Source organism: Pocillopora damicornis, chromosome 6 (genome assembly GCF_964200805.1).
Source record: "Pocillopora damicornis chromosome 6, jaPocDami1.2, whole genome shotgun sequence".
NCBI lineage: Eukaryota > Metazoa > Cnidaria > Anthozoa > Scleractinia > Pocilloporidae > Pocillopora > Pocillopora damicornis.
In genome coordinates this window covers 2,109,218-2,131,390 of record NC_142675.1, presented here as the reverse complement: position 1 = coordinate 2,131,390, position 22,173 = coordinate 2,109,218, and the positions used below count along the sequence as shown (strand labels likewise).

Below are 22,173 nucleotides of genomic sequence, written 5' to 3'. Positions count from 1 at the left end.
GTCGATCAATTTGAAAAGAAAAAAGAGGAAAAGCAAAAGAAAGGAAACAAATTGATTAAAAAGGACACATTTGTGTGGACACAGTGAGTTTTTCTTACCTGTCAAAGTAGGATCTTCTTGATTTTTACTCGATACACTTCGAGCCTTGTTTTTTTTCTGAAAATTGAAGATTCGATAATTTAGATTAATTAATAAGGATATTAGTTTAATTAAATTGTAAATTTACAGCTATGAGTTATGGCAAAGTAGTATAAAAGTAACTAACTTTGAATTTAAAGGCTCCTGATCCATTGTGAAGAGAGAATATCTGATAATAAATAAAAAGTATTCACCCTCCATTAGATTTGAATCTCTTTTAAACCATGCTGCCATTGTTGAGATCAGGAAACAAATAATTTCCTGACTAACTTGGGGGTTTCATTTGATCTACTGTCTTATCACTATTTCTATGTCACAATGATATCAACATGTCAAAATCAAATCAAGAGTTATAATAATTAAAATTATTATATGATAAGCAAAGTCAACTCAGGCTGTGCATACATTTGCCCAGCATGTGGCACTTTTATGTACTTTTTTAGGAAACTGGTGGTAACAAAATTGTTAAATAGTACAGGCAGTATTCCATCATCCATAATTCTGAACATTATTTTGGAGTTTTGTGTAATGTGCAAATAAGTCTTCATTCATAAGTACTTCATTTTACACTGTGGGAGAGAACTTCATAATATGGAAGATCATAGAGTGGAGTGGTCATTTCAGTATTTTCAGCACATATTTTAATAATTAAGCTTTAACATAGCATGTCTCACGTAGAAAATAAAGTTTAAGTAACATTTCTTACACATTATGAAATTTTAAAGTTTACAAAGCTTAAATTATTTTGGACCTGAATAATTTTGCACTGTAGTAAGCCAAACACAAGTTTAAATTAATGTCTGCCAAACATAAACTTCAAGAAGTAAGCTTATATGAAGAAATTCTTAAAGTAAAATTAAAATTATTTCCAAATTAATAATTTGTAGCTTCTCAGCTTAATTCACGTTGCAAAAGATCACTTTCGTGGTATTATGAGCTAAATAAAATCGATAAACAACGAATCGACTTTGGGGTCTTCTCTGGCACCACAAAACAAAAACCTTTACGGATTTAATCTTGTAGTAGTCCAAGCAACAAATTGAAAAAAACAAGCATAAATCAACAACACGAAGTATCAAAAGGCTTACTACCGTATTTACCCGTGTATAATGCGCACTTTTTTTTCTATAAAAATAACCATCAAAATTGCGGTACAGAGAGCTACACAGTTTCTGACAAGCTGAGAATTGTTCAGTTTGATGAACAAAATGGAAACTGGGCTGCCGAACGTGGATTTGGTGTCAGAAAGCAACGTCAAGCTCCATAATTTTAGTAATGGCGGCCATTGAAGAGCATTTCGTAAAAAGTCCAACGAACAATTTCAAGATCAGTGATTGCAACAAGTTAACGTCTACATACCTTTTATGTATTAGCGGTCCTTTCCTTGTTGATTCCTAACAACAAGCTCAAATACCGCAAGGCGGACGACGGAATTAATCTGAACAACCCAACAACACAGGCGTGCATAACTGGAAATGTCCGAAGTTGACGCATGCACATACGTTTTGCCGCGGTGTTGTCACAATGTGTAGTCATGTTTCCAAAAACGATCCTTGAAACGCGACAAAGCATCTTTTCTTTTAAGGAAATTGTAATGAGAGCTGAGTTTGTATCGGCATTGGGGAACAGAGTTCCCATCGTTTCCTTCAGAATATCTTATGTATATTGTAAGGAGAAATTCTGTCTTGGTCATATCACCAATGGGAATTAAAGCCTTAACTCCCATAAGTGACCAAGACAGAATTTCTCCTTACAATATCATTACCGCGGGTTGAACATCCACAAGCATAATACTGATTTAGGGATACTTAGTCAGTTGATACTGCAGCGAATCACCTGAGCGAATATTAAGAATTGTAAAGTCTTACCAAGGCAAACAAACTCTTCAAATAACTACTAGCTGAAATACCCTGTTCCTGAAGGTACGTTTTAAGTTTTACCAGATTCATAACGTTGAATTTTGCAAAGAAAAACGCAAAGAAAACCCTCCCACTGCGGTTGTACTTTATTACAACTATGTCTCAAACGTGATATTGTTTGTTTCTAATGTACAAATCAAGCTTTCATTATATAATGGATTTTAAGTTAGTTCTCGCTCACGATATTGACAAACTGTCGGACGACGTAGCGACATATATTGAACACCTATATCGATATGTCGATATATTTTTTTTGTTTCTTGAAGAAGAATAGTAAAAAACTACGTGGTCTGGATTGCACAGCCTTTCTGTAGCTAATTTGCATAATTTATTCATTCAAAGGTTTTCTTTGCGTCCAGAACACATTTTTTTTTTTTTTGCGTTTTCTTGTAGACGAAGAGTCATGGTTTTTTTTGTTTTTTTTTTGGGTAGGAATTTTTTCCGTATTTTCAAGACGAAAATTTTGAATTATATATTTTTGACCATTTTCATTTTCTTTGAGGTGCTAAAAAGAGCCGTGTGTTTCTGTTCCATTCTAGTTCAGTTACTGATTAATTTTGATGAAGAAATTCGACGGCAGCTACATTTCCTTTTAATACAGGTACATCTCTTCAAAAACACACGAAATGTTTTTTTGCTTAAAGTTTATTAAAGCTTAAACTTTCTAACTTTTCTGTGTGGCATTTCTACTTATGCGAAAGAATATTTGGCAAACTTGTTTATTTCTTCCTAATTCAATTAAAATTGGTCGGGAACAAAAAGACTTGTCGGCAAGATTATCAGACAAAACCGAGAGGGCGTTTCTTTGGACGTTTTCTCTTTTTGCACTAAAAATGTCTGCTGTCCCCTTGAATTGTTCTCTTTACGAAATACTGCTAACTCCGTGCGGTTCTAGAATCCGCCCATTTGGATAGCTTCCAATTGTCAAAATGCAGGGATGGACACTTCCACGTGCAGGCCTGAACTTTTTTCAAGCCTTATTCTCACTACAGCTCAAGAAGTGTTCATTACTGCGTAGATCACTTTCATATTCACGTCTTTATCCGCAGTTCAAATATATGACTTTCATATATTCACAATCGCTTCGTCAGAGTGATGGGCTAACACTCGAAACGTCAGCCTTTTAACTCTTGAAGGTTGCCAATTTACGTTTTCAACTTAGATATAAATATCTTGATATGTTGCCCCTTTTGGACAAGCATACATTTGACAATAGCCGCGAAAGAAACACTTTGATTCATTCTTCCGGAAACTTTCCATACAGGGCCAGGGTCAAAAGGTAGTTCGGGTAGGGTATGTCGGTAGGTGTTTATTAAAATCACATTGCAGCCCATAAGCTGATTACGTAATTTCGCAGAAATCTAGTAATGATAACCATTATAATAAATATTATTAGGAAAATAACTTACAATGATCGTCACACGTTCCACTATTAAAAATTTACCTATAAAATTTTATTTGCTTGGCGGCCATTGCACACTGTAAAATGAAAAGAGCCAAATTGGCCCCAATTTCTCGAGGGCCAGTTTGGCCCATCAAGGTTCGTTTTGGACTATTTGAGCCAAAACGGGCGTGACAAGTACCATTTCGACCCCTCCAAAATCTGAATTGGCCCCTATGAATTCTACTTTGGAACTTTTTCTCAATTTGGCCCTTCCAAGAGCCAAGTAGGATTGACCAATTTGGCCCCAACGAGGTGCAATTTTTGAAAAAAAAAGAAAATATGAAAATAATTTTCGTTTTTCGACCATATTTCGTTCCCTATACTATTCCTTATAAAGTGTTCAAATTTTCAACGGTTCCTCTCGTAACTGAACACCGAGTCACACAACGAATTAATCGTTGGCTTTTTCTCGAGACGTGAGCGTGAGCTGGCTGTGATGGCATTAGTCGAACCTAGACCACGTGCGTCGGAAACAATAATGAATTATAGCAGCGAATTCGTCACTGAAGAGGCTGTTTCTTGGCTACAGTCGCATGGAATGAGACTTAAGAAAGGAAAGGTAGGCAAAAGAAATTTCTTAACAACGTATTTTACTGCAACTTTACATTCACAAACTTGACCGCTCCATTGATCTTTGTTCGTATCTTATCTTGCAGAAAAAGACGGTTGCGGTGGCCAAGATCTCCTTGCGATCGCCCAAGATGCAGACGTACCAAGGCACTACATCCCTATTATAAAAGAGCGTCTAAACCTCAAGAAATTGATTGCAATGAACGCTGAACCTAGAGATGACACGAGTTCTTCGTCGGTACGATAATTAATTTTCCCACCAGAGAATTTGACGCATGAATGGTTCGCCTCTTCTCCCGAGTCTTGTTGAGTCTCAGCGGTTTCGCAACTAAAGTCACGTGATCAAATTTTGGCGCCGAGAGATAGAGACGGTTACAGTTCGAATACTGCATTTGCACAAGATGGATTTAACTTATTTCAAGATTCTCTGATTTTAGGATCTCTCACTCTGAATTCTTAATATTTTTCTTGAAAAGATGAACTGATATTTTTATGTCTATGTCTTTGTTTGCATCCACTTAAGCTGATTTTTTGGCTATCACTCTTTCAGCGTGCAGAATCAAGTCCTTCGAGTAAGACGGTTCAAACGTCGATTGATGATTCAGAAAACATCAGCGATTATGAAAATTTAGAGGTGACATTGGCACCGAAAGAAATGGGTAAATCAATATTATAAATCGCTCAAGGATCTCTGTTTTATGGACGAGGCGACAGAACTGAGCACTGTCTAAGTAAGTTCTTGTATATTAAACTTAGCAGGATGGTGAAGAGTACATTATCGACTACTTTCTTTCGATTATATCCTAAAGGAAAACACACAAGGTGCCAGTTGGTCAGTTAAAGATGACAAATCTCGGGGATTGCACCTACAAAAATGGCGAGATTAGCTTTATTTTTATTGAAATATATTAGATATGTATTTACTTGCACCATACATAAAACAAAGTAAACCCAATTTTTAAATCTGGTAAATTAAAAAATTAGTGAATTGATAGGATGTTATCAGACAGTTTAATTTTTTTGAAAACAAATATTTACCTACAGGTTCCTCCTGAATGGCTTTCGAAATTCCAACTACCATCGAGGGTAAGAAACTTTTCTTTGTTTTGTTTTTTAAGTCTACAAGCAATCCTTATTTATTCATGAATACTGAACTAAAACTGAAGTGCATAGATGTATGATTTCTTTTCTTGATAAGTACATATACAGTTTGGTGAAAATACATCATTGATGATCACCATTATTGTGTTTTTACTTCTTATGCACAGTTTGCTTACAAATATTTTGCAACTTTGTAGTTGCAAAAATTTACTGTTCTCTGACAACAAATTAATTTGCTCATTTGTTTGTTTTTTTGTACAGTTCTCTGCCTCAGTAGAGTTGGATACCCAGAAGGGATATCTCATCAGCAGTACTCTGAGCAACAGTGGATTGCAAAAAAAAATTATTGCAGAGTATCCTTGTATGGTTAGCAGGATACTAGACTAAGTTGACTTGGAAACTGAATGGATTGGTATGGTCTAAAAATCTATTGCTTCACCTCTTCTGCTTGCAGTGAAGAGAGACAATTTTGTGGTGCTGAATCTCTTGCCTTAAAATAAAAAGTTGCAAAATAATCACTCTCACCTTTTAAGTTCATGACCTTTGTTCTTGTGTGTTTGTCATCACATGCATTTAATGAAGTTGTGACCATTTTGGAGGTACAAGTCCAAAAAACTGCTACTTTGGTACTAAGATGAACAGCTAAAATTTCTGAGCCCATTTGCCAATGAAGTCCAGATACAAAGGTTCAAGTACTTTGGGGTTGTATTAATTTTGCCTTGTTGTTTAGTTTTTTTGATTTTGCAATTTTTTAAAATATTCCTGTTGTCAAACCATTAGATAAATATTGGACATAGAATAGCTGATTTTTTTCAGATATTTTGGGAGTCATACATTAGTTTTTCAAGTCTTGAATGGGAGACAAATTACACACATTGAGCTAAACTTCCACTTCCATTTCTGGTGTTTTAGCTTATAGTTTTAGAAAAACAATATGTATATATATATGTATATGTAAATGTGGGGGTAGAGTCTACCTTGGCATAAAGTGCTCAATGCTGTGGTAGTAGAGCTAAGTATACATAAGTTAAAGAATTAAAGAGGACACATCAATTCTCTGTGACTCAAAATTTCGCACCTAAGCGATTGTCAGACAGAACTTTTCTGTCTGACAAGCACTTAGGCACAAAACTCAGTCACAGAGAATTGATGCATCCTCTTTAATTGTTTAACTTAAGTGTGTATATATATATATATTCTTTTTTTCTGGCTACAGGCACTTTTTGCACTTTGGCTTGATTTTAATGTGGTTGTAAAACTTGTTTTTATTGCATAGAGTAGCTGATGTTGATTCAGCAATCAGAGATTATGTCCAGCACAAATTTTAATTGTTGGAGATCTTCAGTACATCAATCACCTGAATATAGTAACAGAGGGAAGTGTAATTTGTCACTTCTCATAAGAAAAGATTCTTGATGCTCTCATTGGGTTACTTGGCTTATTTATATTTTCTTACAATTGGTCAAAGGCAATTTTGACTTTTTTTAGAGCAAGCATTGCTTGAAATTGGGCACAGGCAGACTCTTGTCACTGTTTCCTCTATTTTCAATGACTTGGCAAATGCCTGCGGTAGTACTTGCTGATAGTTTATATTTTGATAATATCTAGAGTAGTAATATGAGTGCATGTATTCTCACATCCACTGGAAGAATACTCTTTGCTGCTCTAAGGCTCTTTGTTTTTCATATGCACAAATCAAACAAGGTCTATATTCTTGTGTAGGAACTGGACCATTTGTTGCCTCTGTCTTATTTTGATAATTTTCTGTACTTTAAATCAGTCTTAATTATAAGCTGCTTTACATTACCACATTTGCTAAGTCATTGAAAAGGGAAGCTTTACTTACAAGTGTCTCTTGGGTGTAATTTCTTGCAATGCTTGCACTGTTAAGAAGTATACTGATTTAGGGAAGAGATTTATTTTAGAAAATGGTTGAATTAATGTTAAATATGTATGTATGTTATATTCCTTCACATGATGTTTCAAAGTTTGTCTGTTTTATACCACAATTAAGATTCTTAATAACTGTAAAATCAGGTAGCATAAAAGGTTTTTACAGAAACAATATCTAGAAGCTAATAAATGAGTGTTTGAAAGATAAAGTATGTGGTGTATTTTCATTATTTGAATGTAAGGGGGAAAATCAGCATGGAGAGGAAAGAGCCCTCTACTTCTGAAGTGGCCCACAATGGAGCTGAATTGGCTCTTTTTAAAGGGGCCATTTGTGAGAGGGCTGAAATTTCGGGGGCTGTTTTGGCCCCTATAAATTTCAAAGTGGCCCCTGTATTTTTCAAATTCACCCTTCACATGGTCCAATTTGGCCCCTACAACGGGGTCAATTCAGCCCCAAAATTGGTGCCAAAAACAGCCCCATTTCAATGGGGCTGAATTGACCCTAAGCAAGTGCCAAACTGGACTCACTCGTTTTGGCCCCATTTTTGGGGCCAAATCAGCTCTTTTAATTTTACAGTGCAGGTATAAAAGAGTTCTTTGGCCTATTGTGCGGACATGTGGTAAATTGTAAAGGCGATGGTTTCGTAAATTATACCTTGGGTTCTTATATAATGGCGGAAGTAAGCTGTTCAGCCTATGGTCTTTATTAGATACGATGCTATGAAAAAGCTTATCACATAATGGATCAATATGATCCACTATTAGTGTTATGCCAAGGATTTCGTATGCATTATTGTAGCTCGTGCCAGGCATGATAATTGAGATCGCCCTTTTCTCAAGACGAACGAGCTCGTTGATGAGAATGGTCCCTTGTTGTTGGATGCCCCCTAGGGGTGAAAGTTTTTCTAGTATCTAAAGTCTGAGTTTTCGTTACACCAGCACACCCGCAGCTGAAACTTATTTACTGTCTGAAAGGCGAAATCAGAAGAATTTCATTTCGTGAACAAACGGAAAATAAGCAACTTCATCAAGTTGGTTGTGATAAAGGCTCGATTCAGGTTCAGTTTCTTGAAAAGCAAGGGCGGGGGCTTGCAAGCTATCAGTCTGTATCCGGCCACTTTCTATAACCTCGGTGATAACGCACATGTATATTATAATTGGACTCTTTAAAAAGACAGGAAATGCATAGTCATTCTTTTTCATTTGCCCTCTGTTATTGCTCTAAACATCGCTATCAAAGCAAGATGTAGTTTAATACATCAATAGGGACGTATGGCAATATGATTCAAATACATCATGAAATTCCAAGCGTTACTCGGAGAGTAGTCCCAACGAAGTAGGTTGTTAAAAAGTATAATTTTTCTTCTACATGCTGAACGGTTCGTGGCCTAATCTGTTGAACAAGTTTGTTTATTATCATTTTCCCTTCATGATACAGATCTTGATACATCACATAACGCATGTCAGTACTCGAAGTATCTCAGTCACCGAATTCAAACTGAAATAGTATGCAAATTATCCATTTTAACGAGTTATACATTTCGAGGTTTTCTACGTACATAAGGCTTTTCTTAGTTCTCAAACTCAGGTTACTTTTTCAATGTTTTCTCGTTTGAAGGCCCGAAATGATCATGAATAGTCTCTAACTTCAAATATGTATTTCCACCACAACGACTTACTTCCTCAAGATAGCATGCATCTGTATAGGTTCACGAGGAAAGCTTTATCGCTTATATTATTTTGTTATGACGTGCTATTTAAAGCAGACAGAACAAGACTTCACACAAATTCCCTTTTCGATCTTGCATCAGATTGACAAACATGACAAACAACAAACAACGGTCCATTGTTGTTGGACGACCCCTAGGGGTGTAAGTTTTTTTAGGGTCAAAAGTCTGAGTTTTCGTTACACTACAGGCGGCCCAAGCTCCAGCTACCTGATATTTGGCTCGAGGTCTTCTTCTGATAACTTTTTTATAAATTTATCAGCTGCAACGTTAAAATCATTGAATTTAAATTTTCTAACAATGTTTTTCCCTTCTTAGATAAATCGACATGGCAGAGCAACCAAGACGCTCTAGACGATTACAAGGAAAACAGCCTGAACGCGATGCCATTGACTCGTTGTGTGTTATTTGCCTTTTGTCGATTTCGATAAAATTGTTTAACTGCATGATAACAAAGTGCTGCAATCGACCCATTCATCGTCCGTGCTGGAATGAAGCATTAAAATACAAGTCAAGGTGCCCAAGATGTCGAACCCGGCAAGGAGTACAATATCCAGATAATGTTAATCCTAGGCGATTACCTGGGAATTGAGAGAGAGTTGCTTTGGCTACGCCAGAGAGATTAGCACAAGTAAGAACAACTTTTTATTTTGTTTTATATTTTCCAATCACGATTATTGTTGTGAATGAAACCTTAAATACTACGTTTTCTTTTTTAAGTCTCCAGCATTTCCTTGAAAGAACTTGAAAGATTACCTGAAAGACTCTTCATATCTTTAATAGAGGACTTCATCGACGTACAACAAACAACTGCATTTAATAGTTTTCAATACCGTTTAGCTTTTGATTCTGTAGTAAATTGTGTGTTTTTATGTTTATTAAGGCCTATTGCAAACTGAATTAAAGAGTTTACCCCTTTTTATTAAGAAAATTGGATCTTGCAGACATGCTTACCAACAACAGCATTTGCTGTAGTCTTTGTAACCAATAGAATAAGTACAATATATGTTAATTAGTGCCATATATATCGAAGAATAGTATAATAACATATGATAGAGGTATGATATGTTAATTAGTGTCGCTATTTTATTGGTGTTCCCGATTAGTTTATCTGGGCTAAACACATTGATACTTGAATAAAGGTTTTCCTTACTTACTTACTTAAGATCTGGCCAGCAAAGAATAATAAAGCAATAACACGAAGTATATAGCTAAGGAAAAATTGGTTGTTTTAGCAACCAAAAAGCATATAATGGCACAATAATCGCAAAAATAGCCATTTGTAATGCGTAATTACACATAACAATGTATATCTTTGAGATGAAGTTCTTAGACCTGATGGTCGAAGTGCCACGGGCATTTTAATTTCTTTCTCTGGGTCTTAATATGTAATTATATTGAGTATCCACTATGCAACTACTAACGAGCTTGATACCGTGGGATTAAGAGGGCTCGGTCTAAGTTCATTTTTTCGAATTTCAAGCCTTTGCAATGTTGGATTATCTGCGCATGAAATCTGCATAGAATCTTCCTGCAAAGGACACCATGACAACTGTCCTGATAAATACCTCATATATATTCATCGCACATACGGTATGCGTTTTTTTTTTTTTTTCCAGAGGGCAATCTGATTGGTTGTCTATGCGGTCCGTGTTTTCCTATCTCTTCCCTCAGGCAACGGTAACGCTTTCGTGAGTCGCCGAGTACATTCCTTCTTTCGTTGCCATTTTTCACAAATATATCTCGTTTTTCCGGCTGGGCAGTAATTTTAAGCAAAGACGTCGATCACTACCTCAAGCCGATAAATAATTTATTTATCCTCTCTTTTCTCTCTCTCAAATCAATTTTGTTAACAGGAAAATATTGGTTTCAGAATGAATTTGTATAAGCCATAGCGTCATTACGTTGGTTGACAAGCGGCCTAAAAGGGGTCCGTGTGTCATTCGTCCCTGGTTCAATTTCGTTTTAAATCAAAAATTGAAAATTGATTCAATTTTCGATTGTCATTATTTTTTATCATAAAAAATACGAAAGTGCCCAATCGAAATTTTTTTATTTTCTTCCTTTTGATAGAATATTGAAACATAACTTATTTTTTTACTTTAATCCTGTCAACAATGAAGCATATCAAACTCATGGAGTACAAATAGTCTTAACATGAATGTAGTGACCACGCCCACTTCAACACCCCACTCAAATCGAGTGTAATTTTCGAATGTTTTACCATCGTGCGGATTCTCTACGGAAAAAGTACTCAATGTACCTCTGAAATATTAAACTATAATATTGTGGCTTTCTATTTCGCTAATTTTCTAATTTGAAGGTAAAGTTTTTCCCTCGTCATTTTTACCTTTTCTCCGAGCGGTTGCGTGAAATTAACAAGGCGTTTTTGATCAAAACACGACCGAGCGAAGGGTCTCGGGCGATATCTCTTTTACCCAGGCGCAAATTAAAAATATACCGCCAGAATCAAAAAGAGGAACAAATTTCCTTTGTTTTGATATGTAAAGTGTCGAACAAAAAGCAGATTTACCCTCGTCAAATGGCTTTTCAAAACAGCTGTATCTTCCTCCTTTTGATTTTTTCCTGTTTTGTAAGCGTGAAAGCAGTAGGAGAGGGATCGGGAAACTTAGAAAGCGCTTCGGGAATTAATCTGCCATCGTTTATTTAAGAGATAAACAAGTAAGATTTGTGAAGTTCGTTGAATTATGAAGTCTAAATAAATGCCTTTTTTATGTTTGTTTGTTGGTTTTTCCGTAAACTTCCCTTATTAATTTTTCGTTTCAGCTTACTAATCTATACTATTTCAAAGCAATGTAAGACGGAGAACCATGAGTCGTTCCTTTCTACAATCGTAAACAAAGTGTTTGAGCAATCAGATGTACGAGGTGTAATAATCAATAGCGGCATATCAGAAGTCTTTAGAAAGAAAGTATTCTGTCTTCAGAAAGCTGTCAAGAAAGCTAGTAATCGTGGCGGAAGGTAACTAAATGCACTTCTTAGCAAGTTGGAAACGGGCCCTCGGTATCGATTTAATATCATATCGATCTCAATATCATACAGTTTTGTATCTTTCTTCCGTGGATTCACCTTTCTAACGAAGGTGTATGTTGAGTATTCATCGCAAAATCACTTTGTTTTTTTTATTTCCCTCTTTGGCCTGTCCGCCATTTTGAAAGTTCGTAACGGAGAGCATGTGCATTACGTGGGGTTAGTGGTTGCGTACACCTGGAACCGAGAAAAACAAATGTTCGTCGCACTGGGGAAAGAGTTTGATATGGAAAACTTGAAACTGAGGGGCGATTTAATTTGATTTTCCGACAATGTTGTAGTCTGTGGCATGGCTTAATTTTTCTGTTTTCGGCGGAAGTCTAAAAATTAAAAATTGAAAATTGCAATCAATTTTCAATTTTTGTTTTCCGGCCAAAACATTCCAAATCATTGACAAAACTACCCAAGAGGGAAGGGGAAGGGGTCCATTCGCACGGTAGATTTTTTTTTTTGCCCCCAGCGCCCTCTCCCCACGGCCAGGTCCGCTTCTTTTCTTAAGGGGTCTGGGAAGGAAGTGAGAGTTTAACTGTCTCTTCGCGGACTTTCACGAAGTTTTGGAGCGTCTTCCTCAGTTCTGTCCATTACAGCGAGCAGCCAGACTTTTGGACGTTTGCAAGGGAGTTAAAAAGATCTTATACTTCGTATTGGAGCATATTGGAGCGGGTGATGCAACCATCGTTGCCATCGTTGCCATTTTGATCACTTGATGATCTTTTTCGCTCAAAACACACGATCACTTCCTATTTCAAGGAATGCTTTTCCAATTAATTTCGATCGCATCTATGTAAAAAATTACAAGCATAAGCGTGTACTGAAAAACAAAAGAGGAATTGAAAACTACGAGAAACTACGAGTCATCGGCCTCTTCTTCTAGACGCGGGTTTTTTGGTGTAACATGCGTGTGTTTCTCTTAAGTTACAAGCACTTTTCCGCACGTGGGAATGCTGCACTGACGGTGTAAGCAGTGCAAGGTAGAATGGTTATTGTCGACCTGGAGTGATTATGTGCGATATTTTGCTTAATCACTCTTTGCCGTTTCTACCACTTAAAGGAAATAGGGGGCGCGTTGAGGGTTAAAATTCCCAGAGATAGGCTAACGACTGCATTTACTTTTATGGCGCTGCTTATTCAGCCATCTAACCTCAGTCATCTCGCAAGTTCAAGTTTCAAGTAAGTTCAAGTTTCAAGTTTATTAAGTTTGCAGGAAAATCTTTGTACAATAATCACCTCCTGCAAATAGCGAGCTAATCTAGGCAGGCGGTGTTAAGGACATACAACACGAATTAAAAAAACACGAATTATGCGAATTACTCGATTTTGCATACATTATTTGACAAAAGAGGGAAAAGGTGATAAAAAGTAAATGGATATATTATGTTTGAATTATAATTAAGATGCCTTTTATATTTCAGAAATAAGAGTGCTAGTGTCAGCATAACTATCCAGACTTCCTAGAGTTGCAAATAGTAATGCTTGAATTTTCTTTTTGAATATGTGCTTCGGCAGACTTCGATAGCTTTCGGGAATACTGTTCCAAATTTTAGCCCCAACGATGGAAGAAGAGTTTTTATGATGATTAAGCCTAGAATAGTTAATATAGTAGTTACCAGAAGATGCTGATCGGGTATTATACTGATGTATGTCTTGTGTAGAAATAAAAAGATTGCAGATATTTTTAGGTGCAGAGTTAGTGGTTATATCAAGCATTAAGAAAGTTTGAAGTAGAGCATTGTTATTGGCAGGATGTTAGATTGCGCGAAATGTGGAATCGCATACGTTCTGAAAGGCAGAAAGTAGATCAAGCGAACAGCTCTCTTTTGGAGTCTAAGAATTTTTTCTAAATAAGATTTGGAGGCTTGGCCCCAGGCAATGAGGCCGTAAGATATATAGGGAGAAATTAAAGAATTATAAATACTTAGAAGTGTTTTTAAGGGGACAACGTGTCTTAGTCTCGAAATAATTCCAATATTTCTGCTGATTTTTAAAGCAATATAATTAATGTGATGTTTCCAAGATAAATGTTGGTCAATTATTACCCCTAGGTATTTAACATGATCCTTACGTTCGAGATCAAAAAACGTTTTAGTGCGGCTATCATAGGCCTTAATGCGGATGTTAAAATTAATGCGTTTTTGATATGGATGAAAAATCATATAGTTTGTTTTCTTAATATTTAACGAGAGTTTATTAGCGATTAACCAGCCGACAACATTAAATAGTTCACAGTTGATGATAGTTTCGAGAGATTTTAGGTTTTTATCAGCATATAAAAGGTTAGTGTCATCAGCAAAGAGATAAAAGGTTAGTATGTCAGAGGCCATGTAAATGTCATTTACATAAATAAGAAACAGTAGGGGACCAAGTACACTTCCCTGAGGAACGCCACAAAGGGTATTTTCCTTTCTAGATACGTGGGGACCAACTTGCGTGGTTTGGATTCTATTTGACAGATAGGAGGAGAACCAATCGTTTACTATACCACGAATGCCGTAGTGGGATAATTTATGAAGGAGGATAGAGTGATTGACGGTATCAAATGCTTTTTGAAGGTCAATAAATACACCACAGGAGAACATTCCCTTGTCCATGTTTGATTGAATTTTGTTAACAATATCAAGGATTGCATGCTCGGTTGAGCGCTGTCCACGGAAACCGTACTGAGACTCATAGAATAGGTTATGTTTGCTAAGAAAGGACTTTAGGCGGTTGTACATAATTTTCTCGAAGAGTCTATTAAAGACCGAAAGAAGTGATATTGGACGATAGTTCCCCGGTTCAGCTTCGTCCCCATCCTTAAATATTGGAATGATCTTGGCATGCTTAAGTTTGGAGGGGAAAATACCCCTTTGAACCGAGTTGTTTATAAGAGTGTTCCATTTTAACGTTTAACGTTTATAAACAACACTCGGCTGATGAACCTTTCAACAGTTTCAAAATTATAATCTCATTCTTAAAGCAATCGTTCAGCGTACCGTAAATCAGAGGTCATCATTCCAGGTACGCGTCGTCATTCCTACGATCTAAACTTCAAGTTGAAGATTGTAGCAGAAGCAGAAGCCGTGAACAACAATCGTGAAATCGCTCGCGAATACGGCATATCGGAATCGATGGTCCGTAAATGGAGAAACCAGCAACACGTCTTGTTTACAGGCGAGCTAAAGATGACTGCGAAACGTGCCTCGATGGGTCGTCACCGACCAAAAGATCCAGAGCTTGATCAGGGCTTGGCGAACTGGTTCAGCGATCAAAGACTTTTTGAGGGAATATTGTTTATTTGCGCCCGCGTAGTGTCATTTGCGGCCGCGAGGGCCGCAAATGACACTACAAGGGCGCAAATAGTAAAGGGCGATTTAACTTCAGCATAGAATTTCCGCAGTAATTCATTTAGCTCAACCGGTGTTACACAATTGAAGTCAACTTTCAGCTTTCGTTTGTCGCACCATTTCTCGAATTTTTTGATCCCCCACGAAGTGGCTCTTTTTGTATTTTCCGCCTGACCTTTTGCTTCTAATTTGTCCAAATCTTCTAGCCCCAAATCTGAGTTTTGACTGCTAATTTCTTCCATTACTTCAGTTTTCGCTCGAAGACGATTCGACGACTGAAAAAACTGCAGTTCAAAACCGGAGTTTCGCAAATGAATGGTTTTCCCGCGTCAACACTAGGCTTACTCTAATTGGTTAAAATCCATCGGATGATGAAGCAAGAACCAATCAGCTGTAGGGCTGATAATGCATTAGCAGCCCGCTGTCAGTCTTTTGCGACCCGCTGAGCGTGTGTTTTGAAGAGGCCGATTTTCTATTTGGCCGCGTATATTGATAATAATGCAAATTATCTGTTGAGCAAACTCCGACCGTTTTAATTGGGAGCTTCATAAATCTAAGATTTTAACCATTTTAAAAAGAAAAGATGGTAGGGCACAGCTTTTAGAACACACTGATTAATTTTCTAAACATTTTAACTGGCTAAATTCTGGCAACTGATTCTGTCTCTTGACGAAACAGGTGAACAAAACTTGTCGAGTATCACATTAACGTGCTTAGCAGAAACTTTTGGCTTTTGTTCTTTTATGTTTGATTTTAGGGAACTTAAGCTATTCAAACCTGTATAAACATTTCCGAACGAGATTACAGGATTTCCTCAAGTGTAACTGGCGATAACAACATTACGACTACGAGCAGTCCCTCCTTTTTGCCCAAGTTGGTGGCGCAGGTCGCAAATAGATAGTTCAATGGGCAAAGTTTGAGGCAAAACTTTTTTCCGATGCGAAACGCCTTGACTGCTATTATAGAGATTGCCACTTAAAATTGTTCACAGTCCTCAAGAAAGATTAATTGGGTATGGAATAAGGTAATCATTTCGAGTGCAATTTGGAATAAATAAGCACGAGTAAATTTTTTCCAAAGACTAACAAAATTGCACGAGCCCGTAAGGCAAGTGCAATTTGCGGTATTTGAAAAAATTAACAAGCTCTAATTTATTCCAAATTTCACGAGAAAAGTAATGTGATTACGTGTTAATAATATAAATGAAAAAATACAAAATAGCTTAGCACAATCATGCAGAAGAGAAGCGCGCGCGTCAAGTGCAAAAATAGTTTATTCAAACCATTCGCTCGGTCCAAACAACCGCCTACGATCAAATATCTTTAAGGCAAAATAAAGCTCAAAGTCTGAGTTTCACTGTATTGTGTTTGCTACAATTACCATGTCACACCGCACTAAAACACCGGCTATTGTTTCGCTGACAGATTTTCAACGCCTCCAATGTCCTGAAATCCAAGACTCGCACTTGATTGGCTATTGGTGAGTTTTTTTGGTTACAAACCCATCAGAATCCTATTAATATGTCAAATTAGAACGTAAGGCAAGTTTCTACAGAAAGAAAGTGAAGCAGGTAATTTAGTGTTAACAGCTGGGTTGAAACGTAAATTAGCCACCGTAAAGGATAAAAAAGCTGACTTTTCGAAAGTTAGCCCTACGCCCAATCGCTCTGACAAAGGGCATACACGTACAACGTACAAGATAGGAGGGAATTTTATAATTAGAATAATTGGTCAATGATTTTCCCTTGCTTTTGATAACTTATTCAATAATTGGTCAATGATTTTTCCTTGCTTCTAATAACTATTTCGTAATTTTATCAGCTCCAACTATAAAATCATTGAATTTAAACTCTTCTAACAATGTTTTTCCCTTCTCAAAAAATTCAACATGGCAGAGCAACCAAGACGCTCTAGACGATTACAAGGAAGACAGCCTGAACGCGATCCCATTGACTTGTTGTGTGGAGTTTGCCGTTTGCCAATTTCGCCAAACTTGTATAACTGTACGATAACGAGGTACTGTCATCAACCCATTCACCGTCCGTGTTTGGAAAATGCATTACGAATCAATGCACGGTGCCCACTATGTCGTCGTACCCGGCAAGGAGTGCAACATCTAAATGATGTTTATCCTAGGCGATTACCTAGGAATTGAGAGCGTTGGTCACGCCATTGAGAATAGCACAAGTAAGAACACCTTTATTTTTACCAATCACGATTATTGTTGTGAATGAAAATTAAAACACTACGTTTTCTCTGTTAAGTCTCCAGCATTTCCTACTGAACTTGAAAGATTACCTGAAAGACTCTTCACATCTTTAATAGAGGACTTCATTGACGTACAAAAAACAACTGCATGGTTGAAAATACCTTTTCAATACGGTTTAGCTTTTGATTTTGTAGTAAATTGTGTGTTTTTATGTTTATTAGTGCCATATGTATCTAAGAAAAGTATAATACCATATGATAGAGGTATGATATGTTAATTGTGTTGCTATTTTATTGGTGTTCCCGATTAGTTTATCTGGGCTTAACACATTGATACTTGAATAAAGGTTTTCCTTACTTGCTTACTTAAGATCTGGCCTGCAAAGAATAATAAAGCAATAACCCGAAGTATATAGCTAAGGAAAAATTGGTTGTTTAGCAACCAAATAGCAAATAATTACACAATAATCGCAAAAATAGCCATTTGTAATGCATGACGTGTATTTTTTTGAGATGAAGTTCTTAGACCTGATAGTCGAAGTGCCACGGGTACTTTAATTTCTTTCTCTGGGTTTTAGTGTGTAATTATATTGAGTATCCACTTTGCAACTACAAGCGAGCTTGATACTGTGGGATTAAGAGTGCCGATTTGGAAGATAATTTAAATTTTTTAAGAATAATAGATTTGACTCCGTGGTTGTGAAGGTGCAATATGAGAGTGAAAGGAATGCGGTCAGTGTTTTCCTTCTGTTTTTAGTGCTGACTTTCGATTAATTTGTCGGGCACGGGTGTAACCCGCTTGAACGACAGAAACAGGATAGCCACGTTTATCGAAAAACTGGCACATTGACTCTGATTTTTCCGAAAAATCAGAGTCGTCACCACATAAACAAAATGGAGTAATTTAAAGTTTTTAAGAATAATAGATTTGACTGCGTGGTTGTGAAGGTGAAATATGAGATTGAATGGAATGCAGTCAATATTTTCCTGCTGTTTTTGTTGCTGACTTTCGATGAATTTGTTGGGCACGGTGGTAACCCGCTTGAACGAAGGAAAAAGGACAGCCACGTTTATCGAAAAACTGGCACATTGCCCCTACTTTTTTCGAAAAATCAGAGTCGTCACCCGGAGTAATTGACGAAGTCTGAGAAACTGTGAAAAAGGTATGAAATTCTTGACTTGCGATAGCTGCGAAGATGAATACCACAAGTAACTGTGTGAATCTGTATAAAGGGGTAAGTTTCTAAAGAAACTGTGGTGCTGCGTCGGTGGGAGAGTATAGCAGGTAATTTAGTGTTAACAACTGGGTTGAAAACGTAAATTAGCCACCGTAAAGGGTAAAAAAGCTGACGTTTCGAGCGTTAGCCCTTCGTCAGAGCGATTCGTCTGACGAAGGGCTAACGCTCGAAACGTCAGCTTTTTTACCCTTTACGGTGGCTAATTTACGTTTTCAACCCAGTTGTTAACACTAAATTACCTGTGTGAATCTGTAGGTTTGTGGTAAACACTAGTGCATAAACCGTTGCCTTCAATTGAAATTTTAATGTTTAAAAAAACCAAAGAAGTGTCGGAAATTTCCCAGGTATATTTAAGAACCGGGTGAAAGGAATTGACGGCGGTTATCCCGGAAGCTCTTTGAGCAAAGAAGAGATTGAACCTCAACAAAACCACGACAAACTTGCCAAAGAGATTTATGTGTTCAGGACTGGTTTTCATTTAATTAACGGCCAAATAAGCAGCAAATTTTGTCGAATTGTACAATTACGGACTACTATTTCAAAAACGAGTGCGAGGGTTTCATCAGGGTTTCCAAACACGAAACTGACACAAACTCAGAACTTTAATAGCGACATCGTCTGGAGAAAACTGAACCTTCCAGAGTGGCTCATGAAGGCGAACCTCAACTGCAGGATGCGAGGAAAACAGGTGAATTTGCTTGTCTGGTTAATATTTACAATCTGGCGAGGACTTCGTAATAGAAGGACGTTGAACACGCACAAACCTTTGAATGAAGGGTCGTAGGCAAGAGGCGAACATAATAGCCCAGGAAGAAGGGCTCGGTCTAAGTTCATTTTTCGAATTTCAAGCCTTTGCAATGTTGGATTATCTGCGCATGAAATCTGCATAGAATCTTCTGCAAAGGACACCATGACAACTGTCCTGATAAATACCTCGTATATATTCATCGCACACGGTATGCGCATTTTTTTTTTTTAGAGGGCAATCTGATTGGTTGTCTATGCGGTCCGTGTTTTCCTATCTCTTCCCTCGGGCAACGGTAACGCTTTCGTAAGTCGCCCAGTATATCCCTACTTTCGTGGCCATTTTTCACAAATATATCTCGTTTTTCCGGCTGGGCAGTAATTTTAAGCAAAGACGTCGATCACTACCTCAAGCCGATAAATAATTTATTTAGTAATTCTCTCTTTTCTCTCTCTCAAATCAATTTTGTTGACAGAAAAGTATTGGTTTCAAAATGAATTTGTATACTAATAGCGTTATTACTTTGGTTGCCAAGCGGCCTAAAAGGGGTCCGTGCGTTATTCGTCCCTAATTCGTTTTAAATTAAAAATTGTCATTATTTTTTATCAAAACAAATACGAAAGTGCCAAATCGAAATTTTTTTATTTTTTTCCTTTTGATAGAATATTGAAACATAACTTATATTTTTACTTTAGTCCTGTCAACAATGAAGAGAAAAATTGAAACTGAGGGGCGATTTAAATGTAATTTGTGATAATCGGTATTGACATAAATTAATATTTTGCCGACACGGAACAGAGAACTGGGTGCGAGCGTAGTACGCGAAGGCTCATGGGTAGTATGTTTGTAAGAAGAGATCGTTGAGAAACTTGTGGCATTCTACGGTCAGCCTTGCCACTAGCACTTTCCCATAAGGTTTATTTTTATTGTGTAATTAGCCTGATATGATTTGTTTTCTTCATTCTCTTCATTGTTTATAGATCAACCTTAAAACCCCAAAGGTTAAGGTGGCGCCACTGCAGTTGGTCGGGGGTACACGGTCCCTATTTTCCTAACAAGAGGTTTTTGGGGTTTACGTGTCCGGCTTTGGCGCATGTAGGACGTTACTTGATGTATCTCTTATCCACTTTGTTGTAAATTCATTGTCACAATTAAAATCTATCTTGGGCCTGGCTGACCAACGCGCCCATGCCTCAACCTTTGAGTGTGTTCGGTTGTGTAGTGAAGGCAAAATGTTGCTTTTCCGACAATGTTGTAGTCTGTGGCATGGCTTAATTTTTCTGTTTTCACTGGAAGCCTAAAAATTAAAAATTGATAATTGCAATCAATTTTAATCTTTTGTTTTCCGGCCAAAACATTCCAAATGAATCGTTGACAAAACTAACCAAGAGGGAAGGGGAAGGGGTCCATTCGCACGGTAATTTTTTTTTTGCCCCCAGCGCCCTCTCCCTATGGCCAGGTCCGCTTCTTTGCTTAAGGGGTCTGGGAAGGAAGTGAGAGTTTAACTGTCTCTTTGCGGTCTTTCACGAAGTTTTAGAGCGCCCTCCTCTGTAACCTTCAAAGGTTACTCGTGTAGCAGAGAAGACAATCCGAACACACAATATAAATCACGGTTTAATCAAACGAAGTGCGTAATCAAAATTACAAACGAAAATAAGGAGATCGGTGTGAAATCACAGATGAAGAGGGCGAAGTAGGATTGAAGATAGCGTAGTTATGATTGATGGTAACGTTGTAGCTGAATTTTTGTGTGATTCGAACTAAAAGGAAATGCAGCAGAAACTAAACTAAGAAAATATCCTTGAGAAATATAACACTAGCCTAATTAACAATGAAGCGATTATAAAGTGAACTGAAAGAAATAAATCGATATACGTATCAAAAAAAAAAAGGAAATATCTTAAATGTGAAATGAAGAAAAACTTACTTTGGTCTAGCTCCTAAAGATTGTAGGTAAATCGCCGATAGTGGATCGTACATGAATAGCAGAGGAAATTGGTGGCGTCGACAGCAACTTATAGCGATGAAATATGAAATACAACATCTGGTACATGTGCTTAAATGAAACTGATTGAAATAAAAAACTTATTAAGTAATAATCATTGACCAACGAAGAAATAATAGACCGGAACAAACCTAACAGAAAAGTACACAAGTTACGCGTTTCGAAACTAACACTCCTCAATTCTGTCCATTACAGCGAGCAGTCAGACTTTTGGAGGTTTGCTAGGAAGTTAAAAAGATCTTAGACTTCGTGTTGGAGCATATTGGAGCGGGCGGTGCAGCCATCGTTGCCATCGTTGCCATTTTGATCTCTTTATGATCTTTTTTCGCTCAAAACACATGACGACTTCCTATTTCAAGGAATGCTTTTCCAATTAATTTCTATCGCATCCGTGTAAAAAAATTACAAGCATATGCGTGTACTGAAAAACACAAGAGAAATTGAAAACTACGAGAAACTGCGACTCACCGGCCTCTTCTGCTACACGCGGCTTTTTTGGTGTAACATGCGTATGTTTCCCTTAAGTTACAAGCACTTTGCGCACGTGGGAATACTGCACTGACGGTGTAAGCAGTGCAAGGTAGAATGGTTATTGTCGACCTGGAGTGATTATGTGCGATATTTTGCTTAATCACTCTTTGCCGTTTCTACCACTTAAATAGAAAGTCAGAGAAGGGAATGAGGGGGGGCCAGTGAGGGTTAAATTCCCAGAGATAGGCTAACGACTGCATTGACTTTTATGGCGCTGCATATTCAGTTCATCTGATCTCAGTCATCTCGTGTCTGCTCCTGGCAGTTACACAGTTAAAATG

At 37.3% G+C, this 22,173-nt stretch overlaps 1 long non-coding RNA gene across 4 annotated transcripts; it reads left to right on the top strand.

Annotated features, from left to right (window-relative positions):
* Positions 1 to 3,558: 3,558 nt before the first annotated feature.
* On the top strand, positions 3,559 to 7,645 carry LOC149043406 (uncharacterized). 4 transcript variants are annotated; one of them, XR_016187433.1, is made up of 5 exons: positions 3,559 to 4,060; positions 4,622 to 4,802; positions 4,881 to 4,948; positions 5,116 to 5,157; positions 5,434 to 7,645. It is a non-coding gene; the product is annotated as an uncharacterized LOC149043406 (long non-coding RNA). The 4 variants fall into 4 exon arrangements; XR_016187434.1 differs by adding an exon at positions 4,158 to 4,309 and having other exon boundaries at positions 4,622 to 4,948; positions 5,434 to 6,268; XR_016187431.1 differs by having other exon boundaries at positions 4,622 to 4,948; positions 5,434 to 6,263.
* Positions 7,646 to 22,173: the final 14,528 nt, after the last annotated feature.